The sequence below is a fragment of the Muntiacus reevesi genome, chromosome 11 (assembly GCF_963930625.1).
Source record: "Muntiacus reevesi chromosome 11, mMunRee1.1, whole genome shotgun sequence".
NCBI lineage: Eukaryota > Metazoa > Chordata > Mammalia > Artiodactyla > Cervidae > Muntiacus > Muntiacus reevesi.
Window position 1 is genome coordinate 10,189,664 of NC_089259.1, and position 19,770 is coordinate 10,209,433.

Sequence of the window (19,770 nt, forward strand, 5' to 3'; positions counted from 1 at the left end):
AGTGTCTCCAAGGAAAGAAGAGTTTTCAAAGACTGTAAATGTTACCCCAGATCAGGAAGGGACCTTTTTTTTTTTTTTTTTTTTGCCCTACCCCAAGGAAAAGGGAATGGAGAGTTACCATGAGGCACCAAAGGGAACTAAAAAAAAAAAAAACAAACAAATACTAACATTGGGAGAGTGATGGTTCACTGAGAGGTAAAGAGGCTAATTACACCTGAAAAACAAAAATAATTAGATTAATTATATAATGTGGTCAAGATGACTGTGAGTGGAGAGCCAAAGGAAGAAAAGCAGAATTGGAGGAAAGGACACAGGAAGAACCACAACGCTGAAAGACAAAGCCCAGCAAAAACCAACAGAGAAAGGGGCGCTGGGGCAGAGGCGAGGCTAAGTAGGTCCCAGTCGTTCTTCTACTAATACTTACTAGAGCCTGTGGGTTTCCAAATACCACTGTTCCTTAAAAATTCAGGTATTAAAATGCTATGTAACTGATTAATCACTCTTCACAGCTCTTAAACCTGCAACCTCTCTTTCTGAGAAAGTCATCTAGGGTACTTATTAAAATTGCAGATGGATAAGCCAAACCCCAGGGCCTAATAAACCAAAATCTCTAAGTTGAAACCAGGTGATTCTCTGTTACAACAAAGGTCAAAAATTACTACTTTAAATGTAGCATATTACCAGGCAGGTGTTAATTATTTCTGTGGTTACAATGTGTATGCATCAGAGATTAAGCTAAGGGCCACATGGCCTTTAAAGGTTTGCTACCATTATAGCGGAACCTGACCAACTGAGCAGCCAAGGGTTTAACGCAGCAAATGTAACAGCAACGGCCTGTACACTTGTGCCTGATACTCTGTCAAAGGCTGAAAAAGATGGAGAAACCGAATAAAACACCTCTGCTCTCTAAGAATCTGCATTCTTATTTTTTTTAATTTTGGCTTTTTAAATGTTTGGTTTCACATTGGGTTAATGTGTTGGTTTCTGCCATACAATAATGCGAATTATTGTGTAATTACACAGCCACAGTTATCCACACACCCCCTCCCCCCCCAGCCCCCACCCCGCCCCATCCCTCCAGGCCGGCAGAGCGCCCTGGCTCCCTGCGCCACAGGGCACCTTTGGCCAGCTCGCACCTCACGCCGGGCAGCGTACCTGCGCTGATGCCGCGTTCTCCATCTGCCCCACTCTCCCTCCCCGCTGTGTCCACAAGCCCATTCCCTACCTCTGGGTCTCCATTCCTCTCTGCAGACAGTTCCATCAGTACCACTGTTCTAGACTGCATATGCATGTGTTAATATGCTATACTTGTTTCTCTTATACATTATTACTCTTACTGAAGATACTCTTCCAAACCTGTACAAATGCTACTCCTCCTTCAGTACTCCTAAAGACTCACAGACCTTTCATGCCCATTTTACGTCTCAGTCACCTTTCACTTCTAGGCAAGCAATCTGAACCTAAATTTGATAACTCGGTGGTTTTGTTTCATTCTTTATTTTACCTGTTACCATACCCTATTTTCTCGGTAAGACTCTAAGTTTGTGAGACTAGGGCCCAGATTTTGTAGACTTGCGTGCCCTGTTTATTGTTTAGGACAGTGATGACCACCACACTGCGGAAAATTTGATACTGAATTAGGTTAGGGGGTTCAGAAATTTAAGAGATTCAACAGTCATATGAAAAGCAATTTAAATATCCAGATTTCAGACCTAAGGAAAGGCAGATCTAAGGTAAATTTCAACCACCACAATAAAACATATCAAAAAGTTAATAGACAAAGATTCTGTATTCCCCAGACAGTTCTAAGAATCAAGTGCCTGGTATGTGAAGTAAACTTTCAAAGAAAAAGGCACAACAAATGAAATGACATTATTACTTATGGGAAGGTTAAATTCAAAATTATACTTATGTTAGAGTTTAGACACCTCCAGGTTTTGCAAACATATGCAGTTTCACACACACTTTAATAGAGTAAGGCATCATATGAAACAGTATTTGCCCTACCAAAAGAAGATGAGGTAAGATTAAAGCGGAAATAAATCTGACTTCATATCTAGGAGTTCAAAGCAAATTCCCATCTTCCTTAGGCCCATCTTAAACAGGTAACGTCACAATGCTTCAACCATGAAAAAATTCTAATAGTGAGAAAAAAGCTGCTGTAGAAATTCAACAAATGTCTCATCCTCTCTCTGATGAAAAAGGAAACTAGTCTGAACAAATATTCAGAATCATTAGTTAATTCATTTGGTCATACTTTATCACCAAAATCATCACCAAGGAACTTAATGTAAGATTTTATTCACTCTTGAGGCAACACAAACCATTTCAAACAAAGTATCACTTGTTGGTGGGGGCTAAACCACGCAGCTCCAGACTGGAGGGCTGGCCGTCCAGCACAACCCAACCTGGAGCAAGTCACAAGACCTCTCTGCGCCACGGTCTCCTCAGCTCTGACAGTGAGGCAGCTGAACGAGCGTCAATCTGTTAATGCGAAGTTCTTCACACTGGCCATTCTAAGTTTAATTCTGATGACTCACTTTAACTTCTATTCAACTTTATGAAAGGAAAAGGGTGGGAAGGGGACTATATAATAAGTCATACTGGTTTTCCTTGGCTTCTAAGTTTTTTTTTCGCTCCCTCTCCTTGAAGCCCCACTTCAGTCTTCTCCACATAACAAGAAATCAAAATATATGATTTGTATTTATCTTTATTTAAATTGCAATGCTGTCTTAATTTTAAGATACTAAATTCTTCTCCTTTAATAAATGAAAGCTTAATTATTTGCGCATTTGTGTGCCCCTTTATTTTTCTCTGTGGGTCACTGGCCTTAAAAACTCAAAAACAAAAAAAAAAGAAAGAAAGGCAAAAGTTTCATTAAATTTTTCACACAGAGCAGACCAGAAGTAAATACAGCTTCTGCTTATTCAAAAGCTGACTAAACCAGCAATATGCAAACAAAGATGATAGCAAATGGCTCAGAGCTAAACTGGTAAAATGTCTGCTTATGCCTGTCAATTGAGATCTGATAACAGGAACACTCTTTTCAAAGAGTAACAAATAATAATTGACTGCCTTTCTATCTTCCCTTTCATCTGACAGGCCTTCAGTCACTTATAAAAGTTATTAACAGTGAATCCTCGATGAACTAGCTAAATATCATCACAGTCAACAATAAATGACTTGCCAAGTTTGATTTCTGGAAACTGTATTTGGAATCACTGCATATTCAAACTTTACTCTCACTCAAATTTTAGCTTCACAAAATAACTTCTTAAGTTACTGCTGCATCCAGTTTCTCAGAGCACCTAGAACTTGAAGGGACACCATCATATACACTTGACAAGATCTCCTAATTTCCATAATGAGAACTATTTCAGGAAAAGACTAAGTAATCTTTTCTTAGTTTTTAATTTTTAATTCAAAACAAGCAAATTTTAAGAAAAGTTGTATAGATGGAAGATCAACATTCCTTTTTTTTTTTTTTTAACACAAATCAAAATACTACATTTCCTCAGAAACTAGTTATGCCTCTAAGGTTGCTACTCTGAACAAATTTCTAGTGTGAATTATAAAACTTTATTATTTTTTCCTAACTGTAAATGAGTCATTCTAGCCTTTCTTCCTCTTTAATAATCACTTTTACTTGTTATCTAAATGAACATGCATTTTATCCAAACTTACATTCAGTTTCAAAATTAAATGTTTAGTATAAATTTCATTAACTTTAAAGAAACAAAACAATATATTACAAAGAATATTACAGTTCGTGAGCAACACCTATGACTGAGTTGTCTACAAACTTCCCCTTAACTAAAATGCCAAAACAAAACCATCGCCCTTCAGCTTCTTCCTTAACACTCAAATCACACATGAAAAATACAGTTTGGTTAATTGTAACTAACTTACAGGGCACCCTCACAAATACAGTTACATTTTTAAAAATTAGAATTTGACCTCGTTTCCTTTGTGGTATAAAAAAAAAAAATCAAGAAAAGTCTCCTTTATTCTCAAGTCACACAGAGGGGAAAAAGAAATCACAGAAAAGAAAAAAACTGCCTCACCAAGAAGATCTCAAACTTTCCAGAATTTGAATGCTTTGTTCCCCCCAGTAGTGAAGCGCAGTCAGGCATGGGACTGCCGACACACATTTTTTCCAGAGAGTTAAAGAACACATTCAGCCATGTTCTTCGACAGGTAAGAAGCACCCTCCCCAGTCCTCAGCCCAGGAAACAGCCAGAAGCAGACGCGCAAAATCTTAACGAGTTACCTTCCAATATTCTCGTTCTCTTTAGACACTGTCCTTTGGGCTGGAAAGTAAAAAGCTATCCGGCAAGTTTTGTGCTGTTAAAATGGCTCCTGTAGATTGGGGAAGTGGTGTCTGTGCTTCAGCTTATGAGTCATACGTGAAACTGAGTGTTTCTGAGGGAGGCACGCCCATGTTGCTGTGGACCCAGTTACTCTGCTAGGTCAAACATGCAAATCCACAGGTAAAAACGGGGCAGAGGGACAGAAAAGGGGGAGAGGTACAGCCAAGCAGCCAGATCTCCCTTGATTAAACTATTACTCAGCCCAGGTTAATTACCATAATTTAAAATTCACAATAAAACAGAACCAGAATCTATAAGGAAGCAAAATGAAAAACCTGCATGCTGTTTAAAAAAAAATAAAAATTGCAACTTTTAAAAGTTATTTTAATATAGCAACTAAATGTAAAGATGAAAGGGAAAAAAAGGAGGGGAGGGGATGGAAAGGAGACAGCAAACTTTCTGGCTTTGAATGTAACAATGGCCCGGGAAGCCTAACCTGGCTACTTATTAACTCTTATATAAAAGGTGTATATTGCTATGTAATCTGGAAAAGCCAGCACACTGCAATACCAGATGCAGATTTATAAGTTCGCTGAACAGATAAAATCCACTAGAAAATTCAAAGTTCAGTGGAAAAATAAGTGTGAATTACTAATCTGGTTTTCAAAAGTCCAATACAGCAAAATGATTTTGAATAAAACTGCAAGCTTGATGAAACCCTATTTGAATCAGATTATCAATACGATCATGGTTCATAACTCTACTACTTCCAAGTGATAGCCACAGTTCTCTTTACCCTTCAAACGGAACTGTCCAGAAATAAAAGCCAACCATGGTATGCCCTGGAGAGTCCCAGGGTGTCGACATGTAGCCAGTAAAGTTTTGCTCTCCAAGTGCCTGTCCATCTGACAAGGTGCCCGAGCAGCTGAAACCGCAGTCACTACAGTTATTTACCCTGTCCCTGGCTGCGTATATATTACTTTCTTCTAAGAGCTTAAATTGATCAGAATGGCTTGAAAGCATTAAGCACTTCCAAAAGTACTTTAAAAGCGCAGCTCACTGGCTAGCCTTCAACCTAATCTTTTACAAAAAAATAAGTAGGATTTAGCAAGGTCTCCTCCCTTCAGTTAATTACTTGGAAGTAATCATTCTGTACTAGAGGCACAGCTGAGGGGACAAGCTGTCACTGACTTAGGAACTTTGTAAACTGCTACAGAGCATAACGACTGTGAACCAACTTTCTGCCCACTAAGTGCCTGTTTATTCCATGTCACTGAACACTGCCTGACTAATCTTTTTACTAAAATAATCTCCATGATTTAATATTGATAAAAGTTAGGCTCAAAAGAAAAATGCATCATATGTTCTACTATCAAATGTCATACCTGACTTGATTTAGAGCTCATTTATCCAGAAGGACTCTTTGGAACCCAAACACCAAGAGAGGTCCTCTGAGCAGTCACGGGAGATTTTCACTTGGAAAATCCCCAAGTTGTTTCCCAGAGTTAAAATTTATCTTAGATAATATCCACATAAGCCTAATTTGATTATCTTTTAGCCAATCAGAATTATAAATGGTGAAAGAGGGACTAGTGAAAGGATGATTTCAGAACCAACAAGTGACAGAGGGGATAATAAGAGAAGGTTTTTTTCTTTTTTTAAAAAAAAGGTCAATCGCTACAAATGTAGCTTTAAAAGTACTGGAGTCTGGGACAGTTAGGGAGTTTGGGATGGACATGCACACACTGTTATTTTGTTGCCTGGACAGACAACCAGGACCACTGTATAGCAGGTGGAACTCTCTCTGCTGCATGTTACGTAGCAGCCTGAATGGAGAATGGATATATGAATATGGATGGCTGAGTCCCTTTGTTGTGCATCTGAAACTATCACCACATTGTCAATCGGCTATACCCCAATATAAAATAAATATAAAAAAAAAAGTACTGGGTTCTGAAGCCACTCTGAAATGTCAGAGGATATTCAGGATATCTGAGGATATCACCAAAGAGTAAGCGCCCAGAAGTCAGCATTATGATAAAGTTTTTAAAAAAACAAATGACCAACATCAAATGCATAAAAATTTTTATGACGTATAGATATATAAAAGGGTAAACTTCTGCTGTTCAGAAAATCCATTTATATACAGTACCTCATTACCTGATAATGGCAGATACTTGGACTGTAATTTAAAAGAAGTAATTTTGACCACCAGTAGAAGAGAAATTAAGTAAAAATAATTAACTTTTTTCAACAAACAGCTGTTCCCACAAAGGTGATGCAGAGTTGCTACTGTAACATACTGCTGCTTTGCTCAGGGGTGTCTCTATAACCATTATTTTACCACCTACAAGAACTGGATCCTGGTTCTATTTACAGCCCCTCAAAATCAATCTCCAACAAAAAAAAACACCTGGCAAACAGTTCAGCACAGGGTGGGTTCCAATACCAGCTCTGCTGCATATTAGCTGTGAAATCCTGGGAAACTACTAAAACCTGTGCCTAAACATTTTTATCTGTAATTTATGGTAACAGTACCCACCTCAAATAATTATTGTGAGAATTAAAGTCAGTTCTACTTTATACTAGTTTTTATACTACTACTACTTTATACTGGTTTTAGAAAAGGCAGAGGAACCAGAGATCAAATTGCCAATATCCGCTGGCTCATCGAAAAAGCAAGAGAGTTCCAGAAAAACATCTATTTCTGCTCTATTGACTAGCCAAAGCCTTCGACTGTGTGGATCACAATAAACTGTGGGAAATTCTGAAGGAGATGGGAATACCAGACCACCTGACCTGCCTCTTGAGAAACCTGTATGCAGGTCAGGAAGCAACAGTTAGAACTGGACATGGAACAACAGACTGGTTCCAAATAGGAAAAGGAGTATGTCAAGGCTGTATATTGTCACCCTGCTTTTTTAACTTATATGCAGAGTGCATCATGAGAAATGCTGGTCTAGAAGAAGAACAAGCTGGAATCAAGATTGCCGGGAGAAATATCAATAACCTCAGGTAAGCAGATGACACCACCCTTATGGCAGAGAGTGAAGAGGAACTAAAAAGCCTCTTGATGAAAGTGAAAGAGGAGAGTGAAAAAGTTGGCTTAAAGCTTAACATTCAGAAAACTAAGATCATGGCGTCTGGTCCCATCACCTCATGGGACATAGATGGGGAGACAGTGGAAACAGTGTCAGACTTTATTTTTTTGGGCTCCAAAATCACTGCAGATGGTGACTGCAGCCATGAAATTAAAAGGCGCTTACTCCTGGGAAGGAAAGTTATGATCAACCTAGATAGCATATTAAAAAGCAGAGACATTACTTTGCCAACAAAGGTCCATCTGGTCAAGGCTATGGTTTTTCTTTTTTCTTTTTTTTTTGAGGGGCTATGATTTTTCCAGTGTCTGTGTATGGATGTGAGAGTTGGACTGTGAAGAAAGCTGAGCGTCAAAAAATTAATGCTTTTGAACTGTGGTGTTGAAGAAGACTCTTGAGAGCCCCTTGGACTGCAAGAAGATCCAACCAGTCCATCCTGAAGGAGATAAGTCCTGGGTGTTCACTGGAAGGACTGATGCTGAAGCTGAAACTCCAATACTTTGGCCACTTCATGCGAAGAGCTGACTCATTGGAAAAGACCCTGATGCTGGGAGGGATTGGGGGCAGGAGGAAAAGGAGATGACAGAGGATGAGATGGCTGGATGGCATCACCGACTCGACTGGCATGAGTTTGAGTAGACTCCGGGGGTTTGTGATGGACAGGGAGGCCTGGCGTGTTGCGATTCATGGAGTCGCAAAGAGTCAGACACGACTGAGCGACTGAACTGAACTGAACTTTATACTACTATTTGGAACATGTAAAGAACTTTCACAACTCAAAAATAAGAAAACAAACCAACTTTCTAAATGCTCAAATGGTTTGAACAGATACTTCACAAAAGAAGAGACACAGATGGTAAGAACAGAAAAGATCTCAATATCATTACTCAATAGAGAAAAGCAAATTAAAGTCACAGTACCACTACACCCATTAGAGTAGATTAAAAACACCACCACCACCTACAATACCAAGGGCTGGTAAGGATATGGAACAACTACACCTCTCACACACTATTGGTGGGAATGCCTATTTGGAAAACAGTTTAGCAATTTCTAACTTAGGGCTTCCCTTGTGGCTCAGCTGGTAAAGAATCTGCCTGTAATGTGGGAGACCTGCGTTCGATCCCTGGATTGGAAAGATCCCCTGGGGAAGGGAAAGGCTACCCACTCCAGTATTTTGGCCTGGAGAAGTCCACGGACTGTAAAGTCTATGGGGTCGCAAAGAGTCAGACACAACTGAGAAATTTCCACTTTCACTTTAGCAATTTCTTATACAGTTAAACACATACTTATCATATAATCCTGCTGTACCACTCCTAGATATTTACCCAAGAAATATATATATATATACACATATATACATATATATATATAAGCTTCTGCATAAATATTTATAGCAGATTCAATCATTATCACCAAGCACTGAAAATGCAAATGTCCACCAAATAAACAAATAAACATGTGAACCTATCCATACAAGAGCTTCCACGGTGGCTCAGCAATACAGAATCACCTGCCAGTGTAGGAGAAGTGGGTTCAATCCCTGAGTCAGGAGGACTGCCTGAAGGAGGAAACGGCAACCCACACCAGTATCCTAGCCTGGACGTTTCCATGGACAGAGAAGCCTGGCAGACTACAGTCCATGGAGTCACAGAGAGTCAGACAAGACTGAGCAACTAAACAATAACATCCATACAATGAAATGCTATCAGTAATAAAAAGGTGTGAACTTCTACACCTGTGATGATACAATACAGACGAATCTAAAAGCGTCAGGCTAAATTAAATAAACCAAACTCAAATGCATACTGTATGATTCCATTTATATGACATTCTCAAATAGGCAATACAGACAGAAGAAATCCTATCAGTGGTTGCCAGGGATTGGGAATGAGGGGAGTGGGATGACTACAAAGAAGAACAAGGGAACTGCTTGGGGTGATGGAAATATCTCATATGGTTGGTTGTGGTATTGGTTATAAGACCTGTACCTGTCGAAAATCACAGAACTATATAACTAAGTAGGGTAAACTATATAATATTATAAACTATACATCAATAAACCTGACTTTAAAAAGAAATCCAGTTCATGGGTACTACAGTGATTAATACAGTACCAGGTGCTTAGTAAACACTTCATAAATATTAGCTGCTATCACTATGCTTCATAGTAGAAGCAACCAGTATCAAATACTTCAGGAAGACAAACTTTAGATCTCTAAATCTGTATGTAAATAAAACATGGCATCTCAGATTTGTGATGGAAATACAATGTACCTGTATGTACTGTGCGTATGTTTATTTCTAAAATTAGATACATATATCAAAGTCAGTATATATTTTAATATAGAGTTGTCACACCTGGGGGAATTGCCAACATTCATATTTGAACTATTAGCTGAGAATGATTTCAACTGAATGAATTTATTAAATGCCAACTAAAGTTAAGACACTGTTTATTTCTTCAAGATGGAACTCATGAAAAGAATTTACTGTGTAAGCAAGCACTCTCTTCTTCCTTTTTATTTTTTACCTCTTCTCCTTGACCTCAAATTTGAGAACTTTGAGTATATAAAAATACAGAACAGTCTTAAGTTTCATATCTAGGAAACCTGGGCTTAAAAAAAAGGTATGGTTTGAATTTTTCTGGGTGAGCAGCTAACATGCTTCCATTCAGAGATGGAAGAAGAAAAGATCAAACCATTAACATGACAAATGACAAAAATCACTCTTCTCTACTATTTTTATATAAAAATAAAAATTTAAAGACTGAGATTCAGTGATAGACAAAGCTTTCAGGGGGATAGCATTAGTTTTGTTGATGCTAACACCTCTCAAAGGGTAACGCTAGGTTCTGAGCAGTGTGTAGCATACCCAAATGTGGGCTTCAATGTAAAACATGGTTAATTCTCTATTATCTGTCACTAGACTTGATAAACCAAGGCTCCCTTCCCATTTCTGCACAGATTACCAGGACACATCCACAAGAATGTTCTCCTGGTCAAGTGTCTGTGTGTTTTCACAGGCACGCTGCAGGCGAAATGACCCCAACTGCGTCTGGCTTCGCTCCTTCCTACATTCCTACCACTGAGCATTTCCCATGGGGATCCAGTGTGCCGTGGCCGCACACAGAGCCCTCCTCAGCGTGTGCATGTGCAGGCTGCCCTAAGGGGCCCTGGGGACAGTCCTTTTCAGTGGACACTCGTGACTGGCATGGCGTCCCAACCTGTGCTCCAGATAGGGATATGTGTGGTGCTGTGGAAAGCCCCAGGGCACAGGGGCAACGACTGTTGGTCATTGGTCAAGTCATAAGCTCCATCTCAAGAGTATATGATTGAGACCCTCCACTGGGCGAAGTCCAAGTTCCCTGGCCACCAGAAGACACACAACTCTGAGAAGTGGGGATTTACTAAGTTTAATGTAGATGAATTTGAAGACATGATGGCAGAAACACGGCTCATCCCAGATGGCTGTGGGGTCAAATACATCCCTAACCGAGGCCCTCTGGACAAATGGTGGGCCCTGTACTCATGAGAGACTTGGTGCTGCCCCCTCCTTACTCATGCCCACTAATAAATCCTACTTTTCTGTCAAAAAAAGACAAGGACAAGTTCCAACACATAGCAGAAACTCAGAGACATGAGCAATAACCCAAGCACACACCCCACATCTACCTTATCCCTTCATTCACCAATGGACACTTATTTTGATCCATGATTCCATAGACCTGAATTCATGTAACTATGTTACCAGATTCTATGTAGGCACTATTTTGGGTGTTAGATTTTCCTTTCTTGTCAAAAATAACCAAGATTTGACTACAATTATATTCTTTATGATGCTCCCAGGTAATAGGCTAACTGCAATCTCAAATTTCGTATCATATGAAACTGTATCTCTTACAATTTAAAATTCAGTATTGTATACAATGTATCTTCTACCTCAGTGGATTGTAACCAGGGATGCACCTCCAGATTACCTAGTTTGTGAAGACACATGCCTGCTCCCAGAAGCAGAACCAGTGGTACGGGAGGAGCCCAGGCTTCTGAGAACCATGGCTCTGGGGCTATGCAGCCCTAGACCCAATGCAGTCAGTGCTCTTCACCCAGCAGCCGCTCCGAAGGACAGTCACCTTACTACTAAGCAATCTCCAAGTGTTGTGGAGAAGAACTCTTCTGTTTTTTAATCTGAGATTAGAGTGCGACTCCAGTTCCTCCTGTGCTACTGTTCAGGTAAAAGTAACATCACGGGAAAACAACATCTCAACAACGTGCTAACTGTCCCTTTCTCTACCACCGTCAACTTTCAATTCACCTTTCACTACTGTCAGAGAAATCTTCCTAAAGAACAACTCTGTGAGTGATGTGATGATCACTCATGGCTGAAAAACCAACTTTGATTCCCTATAGGAAGAAAGCTGGACTACCTATCCCGGTGTTCAAAGTTCTCACACTGTGACCTCAATCACCTGTTTCCGGCCCTGTCTTCCCCTCTCTCCACCTCCCTACTGTCTCTCGTGGAGCTCTTCTCTCTGCCCTTCCCTCCCTCTGGCCTCCCCCTCCCCCTTCACTCACACACACACTCTCCAGCCTTACTGAAACCTTTTGGATTGCTCCGTTCCTGTTTGCCTTCTCTGGGCTTGGAAAGCACTTGCCTTACTTCCTACCCTTTCCCTTATCTCTGCCTACTCATCCATCCTTGACAGTCTCAGCTCAAATGCCTTCTCTGCATGAAGGTTCCCCCGTGTTGCTCCACTTACAATTATTATTACAAGAACTGACCACGAGGCTGAAAGAGAACTTGAGAGATCCTTTTTTCAGTCCAGTGGTTTTTAAACTTTTCTGTTAAGTAGCTGAATTCTTACAAAACTCTGCAAGGAACCTTACTACTGCATTTGTCTTCAGTGTTTTAAGAAAACCTGTGATTCTGATACAACCCAGTCTCATTTAAAAATAGGGAAAGGCGGTCTCTGGGGTCACAAAGAGTCGGACATGACTGAGCACACGCATACATAAAGGAGGGCTACAGAAAGAAGTGACCTGACCAATGTCAAGTTAGTAACAGACTACTCTTAGGCACTCATCCATTTAGCAAATATTCACTGAGCACCTACTATGTGCACTGCTCCAGGTCTTTTTTATACAGCAGTGAAGACAGACACCTGGTTGATAAATGATTTCCACTCACACAGTGCGTACATTCTAGCTAGGAAGAGAGAAATGTTATGAACTAAAAAACAGTATGGTGATTATAAATAAAAGATACGAATAAAATGTATAGTATGTTAGTGATAAGGACAAATAAGAAAATAATAAAACAGCAAAGAGAAGAATATGACAGTTTAGACAGCTAGCGAAGAAAATTTTGCCTTTGCCAGATCACTTCTAAGTAGAGACCTCTAGCCATATCCAAGGAAGAACATTCCAGGCAGAAAAAAGCCCATGCGAAGACAAACAGGGAGCTAGCCTGATATGTTTTAGGAAACCATGAAGGCCAGTATGAGAAAATAAGGAAGAGAGTAATAGGGGAAAGAGTACTAGAAACTAAGGGAGAGCCTCACTGTTTATAGACTTTAGCTGGAGAGTTTTGAGTAGCTGAGTCATAAGACTTGAGCGCTGCATTGAAAAAAGACTGCAAACGACCAGGGATGGAAGAAAGAGAAGCTTATGCAATAGCAGAAAAGATGACAATGACTTAGACAGGGGAGGCAGAAGAGGAAGATATGATTAAATTATGGGTATGTTTCTACGGAATATCCAGTAAGATTTTTTAATGGACAAACATGGGCTGTTGGGGGTGGAGGACAGGGAAAGCTTCAAAATTCATTTGGCACCTGGAAGACTGCAGCTGCCAAAACTGATAGCTTTGGAATAAGGGAGTATCAGGAGTTACTGAACACAAAAAGGTGAACACAGATGGCGACGACTTGGGGTAAGAGATCAGGAGTCATGAAACACATAGAGTTTAAGAAGCTTATTAGCTATCCAAGTAAAAATGTCAAAACAGGTATACTGTCATGGAGTTGAATACAGTCCTGGAGTCTGGGGTAGAGGTCTGGGTTAGGTATATAAATTTGGGAGTCATTAACATCTATGATATGAACTACAGATGTAAAAGGTAACAACGACAGACTCTGGGACACTGTACTCTTCAGAAGCAGGGGAGATGAGGCGGAACTAGCACAGAAGGCTTTTTGAAAAGGAGTACACAGAAATGCAGCAGGAAAATAAGGCAAATGTGGCATTACCCTGACATCTGAGTAGCAACATTTCCAGGAGGAAGAAACTGTGCCAAAGGCTGACAACAGATCAAACATGATGAGATCTGAGAGGAAAATGACATGCAACACAGACATGACTGATGATTGTGAAAGAATTTTCATGGTGTGATAGAGGTTAAAAAAAAAAAGCAAAATATCAGATGAGAGACAGTTTAGCAGAGAATGAGAGGTGAGAAACTAGAGACAGAAAGTAATTTTGTTGGGAACAAGTCAAGAAAAGATTTTAGGGGTGATAAGGGACCGCTGTTTAAGAAAAGCAGTGCATTTCCCGTTGCCTAGAACATTCCATTTTGTGTTGTAGTTAAGTCTGCACAACTCTCTGTCTCCACTAATAAACCAGTTACCCACGGGAGGGCAGGAACTGCATCACACAGCTTCTACACCCAATTGCGGCTGTGAACAGCAAGTTCCTTCACACCACCACAGGATTTCAGTTTCCCTTTTTTGTAAAATACTGGGAGAATCTAGAGATCTGATCATTTTGAAGATTTATTTTAGTTCTGACATTTTATTGTTCCACAGCCTCTCCAAGTCCTCTAAATAGTGTTTGAGGAACTGAAAACAAAAATCACATTAAGGCTACATTTAAAAGAAGTTTCCTCATCAAATTTTTACATAGCTTACCTGAAAGTAATACACAAAACTATCAGATATTCAGAACAACCTGGAAACTTTATAATGTCCTCCAAAAATTCAATTTCACTTATCACACTTTACTAATAAAAGGTTTTCTTTAAAAAAAAGAAAAGTGAAAGTCACTCAGTCGTGTCCGATTCTTTGCAACCCCATGGACTATACAGTCCATGGAATTCTGCAGGCCAGAATACTGGAGTGAGTAGCATTTCCCTTCTCCAGGGGATCTTCTCAACCCAGGGAATGAACCTAGGTCTCCCACATTGCAGGCGGATTCTTTACCAGCTGAGCCACAAGGGAAGCCAAATCTATACTAATATTCTAGAAACTTTTATCTTATGGTAGTAGGGTATTTAAGCAAATAGTCTTCTAACACAACTCCAAAACAGTTCATCTTAAAATATGCCAAAACTCCATGCTCTTAAAAAAAGACAACTATCTTTTCAAAAAATTACCTAACTAATTCAATTTGGGTCTCAGGTGTGGGATCTTTGTTGCGGCCCACAGGCCTAGTGGCCCTGCAGCACACAGGATCCTAGTTCCCCACCAGGGACCAAACCTGTGTCCCATCGTTGGAAGGCAGATTCTTAACCACTGGACTACCAGGGAAGTCCCTGACAACTATCTGCTGCCATTAGTAAATTTAAGACAGTATGACAGAGGTCAAGCCTCTTATTTTAACTAGCCTGATTTAGACTATGTCTATTTTTATTTGATATTTATTATTTATCTATAAAACAAATTAAATGTCCTACTTACAAAGAGATTAATAAAAAGTATTACGGCTTTCTTACAAATAAATGGACTCTATAAATTCATCACTGTTTGTGGACCGATGACTTATTTGGTTTTACTTTTTGCTATAGGCCTGAATCACACATACAATGCTTAGCCCTGAAGATTAAAACCCAGCAACATGAAAAGGATTACCTTGCTATTATTTTCGATCTTTAATAAAAAGAAAAGCCAAATATAAACAGAAAAGTAGGGGGATTTTAGGATATGTTAAAGAAACAAGAACTTCAACTTCTCTTAATTACACTGCTGGTCAAAACAGACACATGGAAGAAATTAACTTTAGCAACTAACCATGTAAATCCACAAAAAAATGACTTAAACTGCTTATTATAGTGCCAGGACACAAAATGTGTTCTCAAATACCTATCAAAAAAGGGAGAACAAACACACATACTAATAGTACATCCATACTATGCAATAAAATGAAATTAACTATGGATAAATACAACTTGGATGACACTTAAAAGCATTATGTTGAGTGAAAAAAAGAAGCCAGTGTCAGAAGGTTACATACTATAAGATTCCATTCACATGACACTCTTGAAGAGACACAACTATCATGATGGAGAACAGGTCAATGGCTGAAGGGGATGGACTGGGGAAGGGGTGACTGACCACAGAAGCCGAGCATGAGGGAGTTCTGAGGGTGATGGGACTGTTCTGTAACCTGATTATGGTGGTGGCTACACAAATTTACACTTGTATTAAAATTCACAGAATTGTATAGCAAAAAATATCAATTTTACTTCCTCAGTTAAAAAATGAAACAAAAATTACTTTTAATTCCAAATCTCCAAAAACTCATTACTCCAGTCCATAATCACCAGAAAACATCAAAATCAAACTGAGAGGCAGTCTACAAAACATATGACCAGTACCCTTCGAGGTGTCATGGTCAAAAAGACAAGGAACCATCATAGATTTGAAAGGAGACAATGACAACTAAATGCAATATGTGTATCCTGGGTGGATCTTAAGACAGAAAAAGGACATCAGTGGAAAAACTATAAAAATCCTACTGAGGTCTACATTTAATTAACGGCATTGTACCAATGCTAATTTTTAAATTTTGATCATCGTATTGTCACTGTGTAAGGTGTTCACAGTAGTGTAGGACAGATTAAAAAATACACAGGAAAAAAAAATACACGGGAACTCTCTATACTTTTACTGCTATTCTTCCATGAGCCTAAAATCATTTCAAAATAAGTTAAATGAAGAATCTTTAAGAAAAACATTTGCAATAATTTCATAAAGCAAAAATACATTGCTATTTCAAAAACAAATCAATGTCATCCTGCATATTTTGATTACTTCAGCATAAGTTTGATTACCTAATGTAGGTCATACCCACACTAAGAGCATACATGTTCTTTGAATGACAGAAAATAGATTCTATGGTAAATTATATTACTTATCAGTTGTGCCCACCTTCAGGGTATACATTTATAACTAAAAATTCTATCAACATTCGATTTCCTAATTGAAGAATGGAGTTCTTTCCAGAAATTCCCCGAAGATCCAGCAGTCAGGACACGGTGCTTTTACCACTGGGACCCAGGTTCAATACCTAGTTAGGGAAATAAGATCCCACAGGTTGCAAGGCACAGCAAAAAAAAAAAAAAAAAATGAAGTCCTTCTTAAGGAATCTCTCATAAATTCTACCTCTTAATATTCTTATTAAAAAAACAAAAAAATTCAATGGCCTACCAACACCCACAGAATAAATTCCAATACAGGATACTTCTGCGTTTTGACTTTGGTCTACCATATTACAGCCTCACCTATGACTATGCCACCTACCAATGTTCACCCTATAATTCAGTTTTGCTGAACTTATTAATTCAGATCATGTCATGTTTTCTCACCTCACATTTGCTGGCCTTCTCCACCCAGGAAATCTCTTGCAAAACCCTTCTCTCCTCCACCATTAGAAGGAAGAACTGATCACTTCCTCCTTGTGCTCCCACAGCATTTTGTAAGTGATCTAATAGATAAACAAATCACATTACTTACCCATTCGTATATAAATTTATGCAAGGTTACAATGCACAAAGCATTCTAGGTTTGGGGGACCTCAAGGTGAATTGATTTCCTTTGTAATTCCTCCCGCCTACTCTACTGGAATTTCTGGTGAAGACACTGTTTTTGTTTTTAACCATTTATTTACATGTCTCACTGGTCACTTATTTCAGCCAAATAGCATTCCTGACTCACAACAGTGTTTAATAAATATTTGTTGAAAGAAAACATTTGAGGGTTCAAGTAAACACTGGTTCAATGATAAATCTGCTTTTTCTTTTCCACACAATCCCTGCCATTTTCAGGTCATTTCTGCAAGTCAAAATCACACAAAAAGCAAGACCCCTTTTTCCCTTTCCCGAACAGTCCAATTCCTATGAATAAGTTGGTTAAGCTGGCTCTGGCAGCCCGATTTAATGGACAAGCCCATAGCAGCAAAGCTCTGTGTTCGTTAACAGAGAACAACTTCCAGATGAGTCCCCGTGCTTACACCTGAATACCTCATCATGTTAACAGTCTACGAATAAAATTAGAGACAGAGAACAAAGGAGGAGACACCCAACAGATTTGGACCAATTGGCCAAACATGGCCTTTCTTTCGACTTCTAGGTCTTCTGTTTCTCTCAGGCTTTTACTTACACAGCCTCCTGTCAACAAACTTCTCAAATTATAAATAAGTTAGTAAACATTTCAGTAAAAGGAATATTCAAATAAAATATTTAGACTGAAGGCTTTATTCATGTTTCACAACACCATTCAGATGAATAGTTAATGCCTTTTTTGTGCTGATAATTTAATATCAACACAAAGGACACACTTTAGCTACAGCAAACTGTTCTGCTACTCCTCTTCCACACTTGAAACCATACCACTGGTATAAATGAAACCTGAAAATTTTAAGAGTATTTCAGATTTATCATCATTTTATGAAATATTTCTTTAATGTTCTTAAAGTTCTATCTTCAGGTCTCATTCGTGTACCACACAGACTGTTCCATCCAACCTGACAACTCCATTCCAATGTCTGATTGACAAATGTATCATACCCAAACCTGAATTCCTGACCACCCCTCCAAAATGTACTGTAGCCAGTTTTCTCCAGTCCTCTTGGTGGCTACTTAACGCTTCTAGCTGCTCAGATCAAAAAGCTTGGCTCTTTCTCGACTGTCATAGACCTACATCCAATCTGAAAGAAAATACTATTAGTTCAGTTTTCAACCTAGAACCCTATCACCACTGAACTTCACTGTTACTGTCATCTCTTACCTGCACCACTGCAGTCCAAGTGACCTGATGTATCTTTTTAAAAGGATTATTTTTTATTTTCTCTACAATCTACTCTCAAAGCAGCAATCAGAAGTAATCCATTTAAAAAGATACATCCAGATCATATTACTCTCCTGTTTCAAATCCCTCCTATAGCTCCTGTTTTCACAAAAAAATAAGTCATCATTAAAGTCTTCACAAACTGTTTACAGGGCTTCCCTGGTGGCCCAGTGGTAAAGAATCCACCTGCAATGCAGGGGTTTCAGGTTCAATCCCTAGCACAGCAAGAAAACATATACTTAATACAGAAAATAAATTAACTCATGTAGCTAAGTATAGTAATAAATATATTAAATAGAATATGATATTTTGAAAAAGATATCTGATGCAAACTGTTCTACACAGAAGAGATAAACAAGGTCCTACTGTATAGCACAGGAAACTATATTCAAGACCCTGGGATAAACCATAATGGAAAAGAATATGAAAAAGAATGTATGTATGAGTATCACTGAGTCACTTTACTGAACAGCAGAAATTAACACAATATTGTAAATAAACTATACTTTAATAAAATAAATTTTTTTAAAAGATATGATACTATATACAAATTTAGGCTATTAAAAAAATGGCATGAACAGAAACATTAAATTCAGTTTAGTCTGGAGGGAAAAACCCCCCACATACGGGAAGAGTGTTCATTAGACAATATTAGCTAATAATTTCAAACTACTGATAATCGTTTTTCTAAAAAGAGCCTATACCACATTATTCCAATTAAAAAAGGAGCAGAAGAAAATATAAGCATTTATATACTATCCGGGGCAGGCATGCTGAGTCACTTTAGTCATGTCTGACTCTTTGTGATCCTATGAGCCAAAGCCCACCAGGCTCCTCTGTCTGTGGGATTCTCCAGGCAAGAACACTGAAGTGGGTTGCCACACCCTCCTCCAGGGAATCTTCTTGACCCAGGGATCAAAGCCACGTCCTCTGTGTTTCCTGCTTTAGGAGGCGAGTTCTTTACCACTAGTGCCACATCTTTCTATGTGACACAAGAGCAGGAAAAAAAAAAAGATAAGAAAAAGAATTGCACTTGACTACCTAAAAATCTAAAAGCACCATAACCAAACAAAAGGCAAAGGATTAACTAGGGGAAAATATGACAACATTTTAAAAACAAAAAATAAGTAAATAAAACTTAGTCTAAGGTTTGGCTTACTCTGGCAAACTAATGTGTTGAAATTCAACAAATGCTTTACAAAAAATAAAGCTGCTGCTCCATTCAAAAAGCCAACTAGAAATCTTAGTCAATATAATGTGGGTGTGTAAGAAAAACAATACAATACGAAACTGCAACAGTGGG

At 38.8% G+C, this 19,770-nt stretch overlaps 1 protein-coding gene across 3 annotated transcripts in view; it reads right to left on the reverse strand.

Moving 5' to 3' along the window:
- ELF1 (E74 like ETS transcription factor 1) overlaps nucleotides 1–19,770 on the reverse strand; it is a 117,027-nt gene that overhangs the window by 78,582 nt on the left and 18,675 nt on the right. The window contains exon 2 of one of the 3 annotated variants that reach the window (XM_065902363.1): nucleotides 16,988–17,106. The exons of 1 other annotated variant lie outside the window; for it this stretch is intronic. The gene's annotated coding sequence lies outside the window, so the exon portion shown is untranslated. Of the gene's footprint in view, nucleotides 1–4,270; nucleotides 4,398–16,987; nucleotides 17,107–19,770 lie in introns of those variants that run through there. One more of the 3 variants, XM_065902362.1, reaches the window with a different exon arrangement.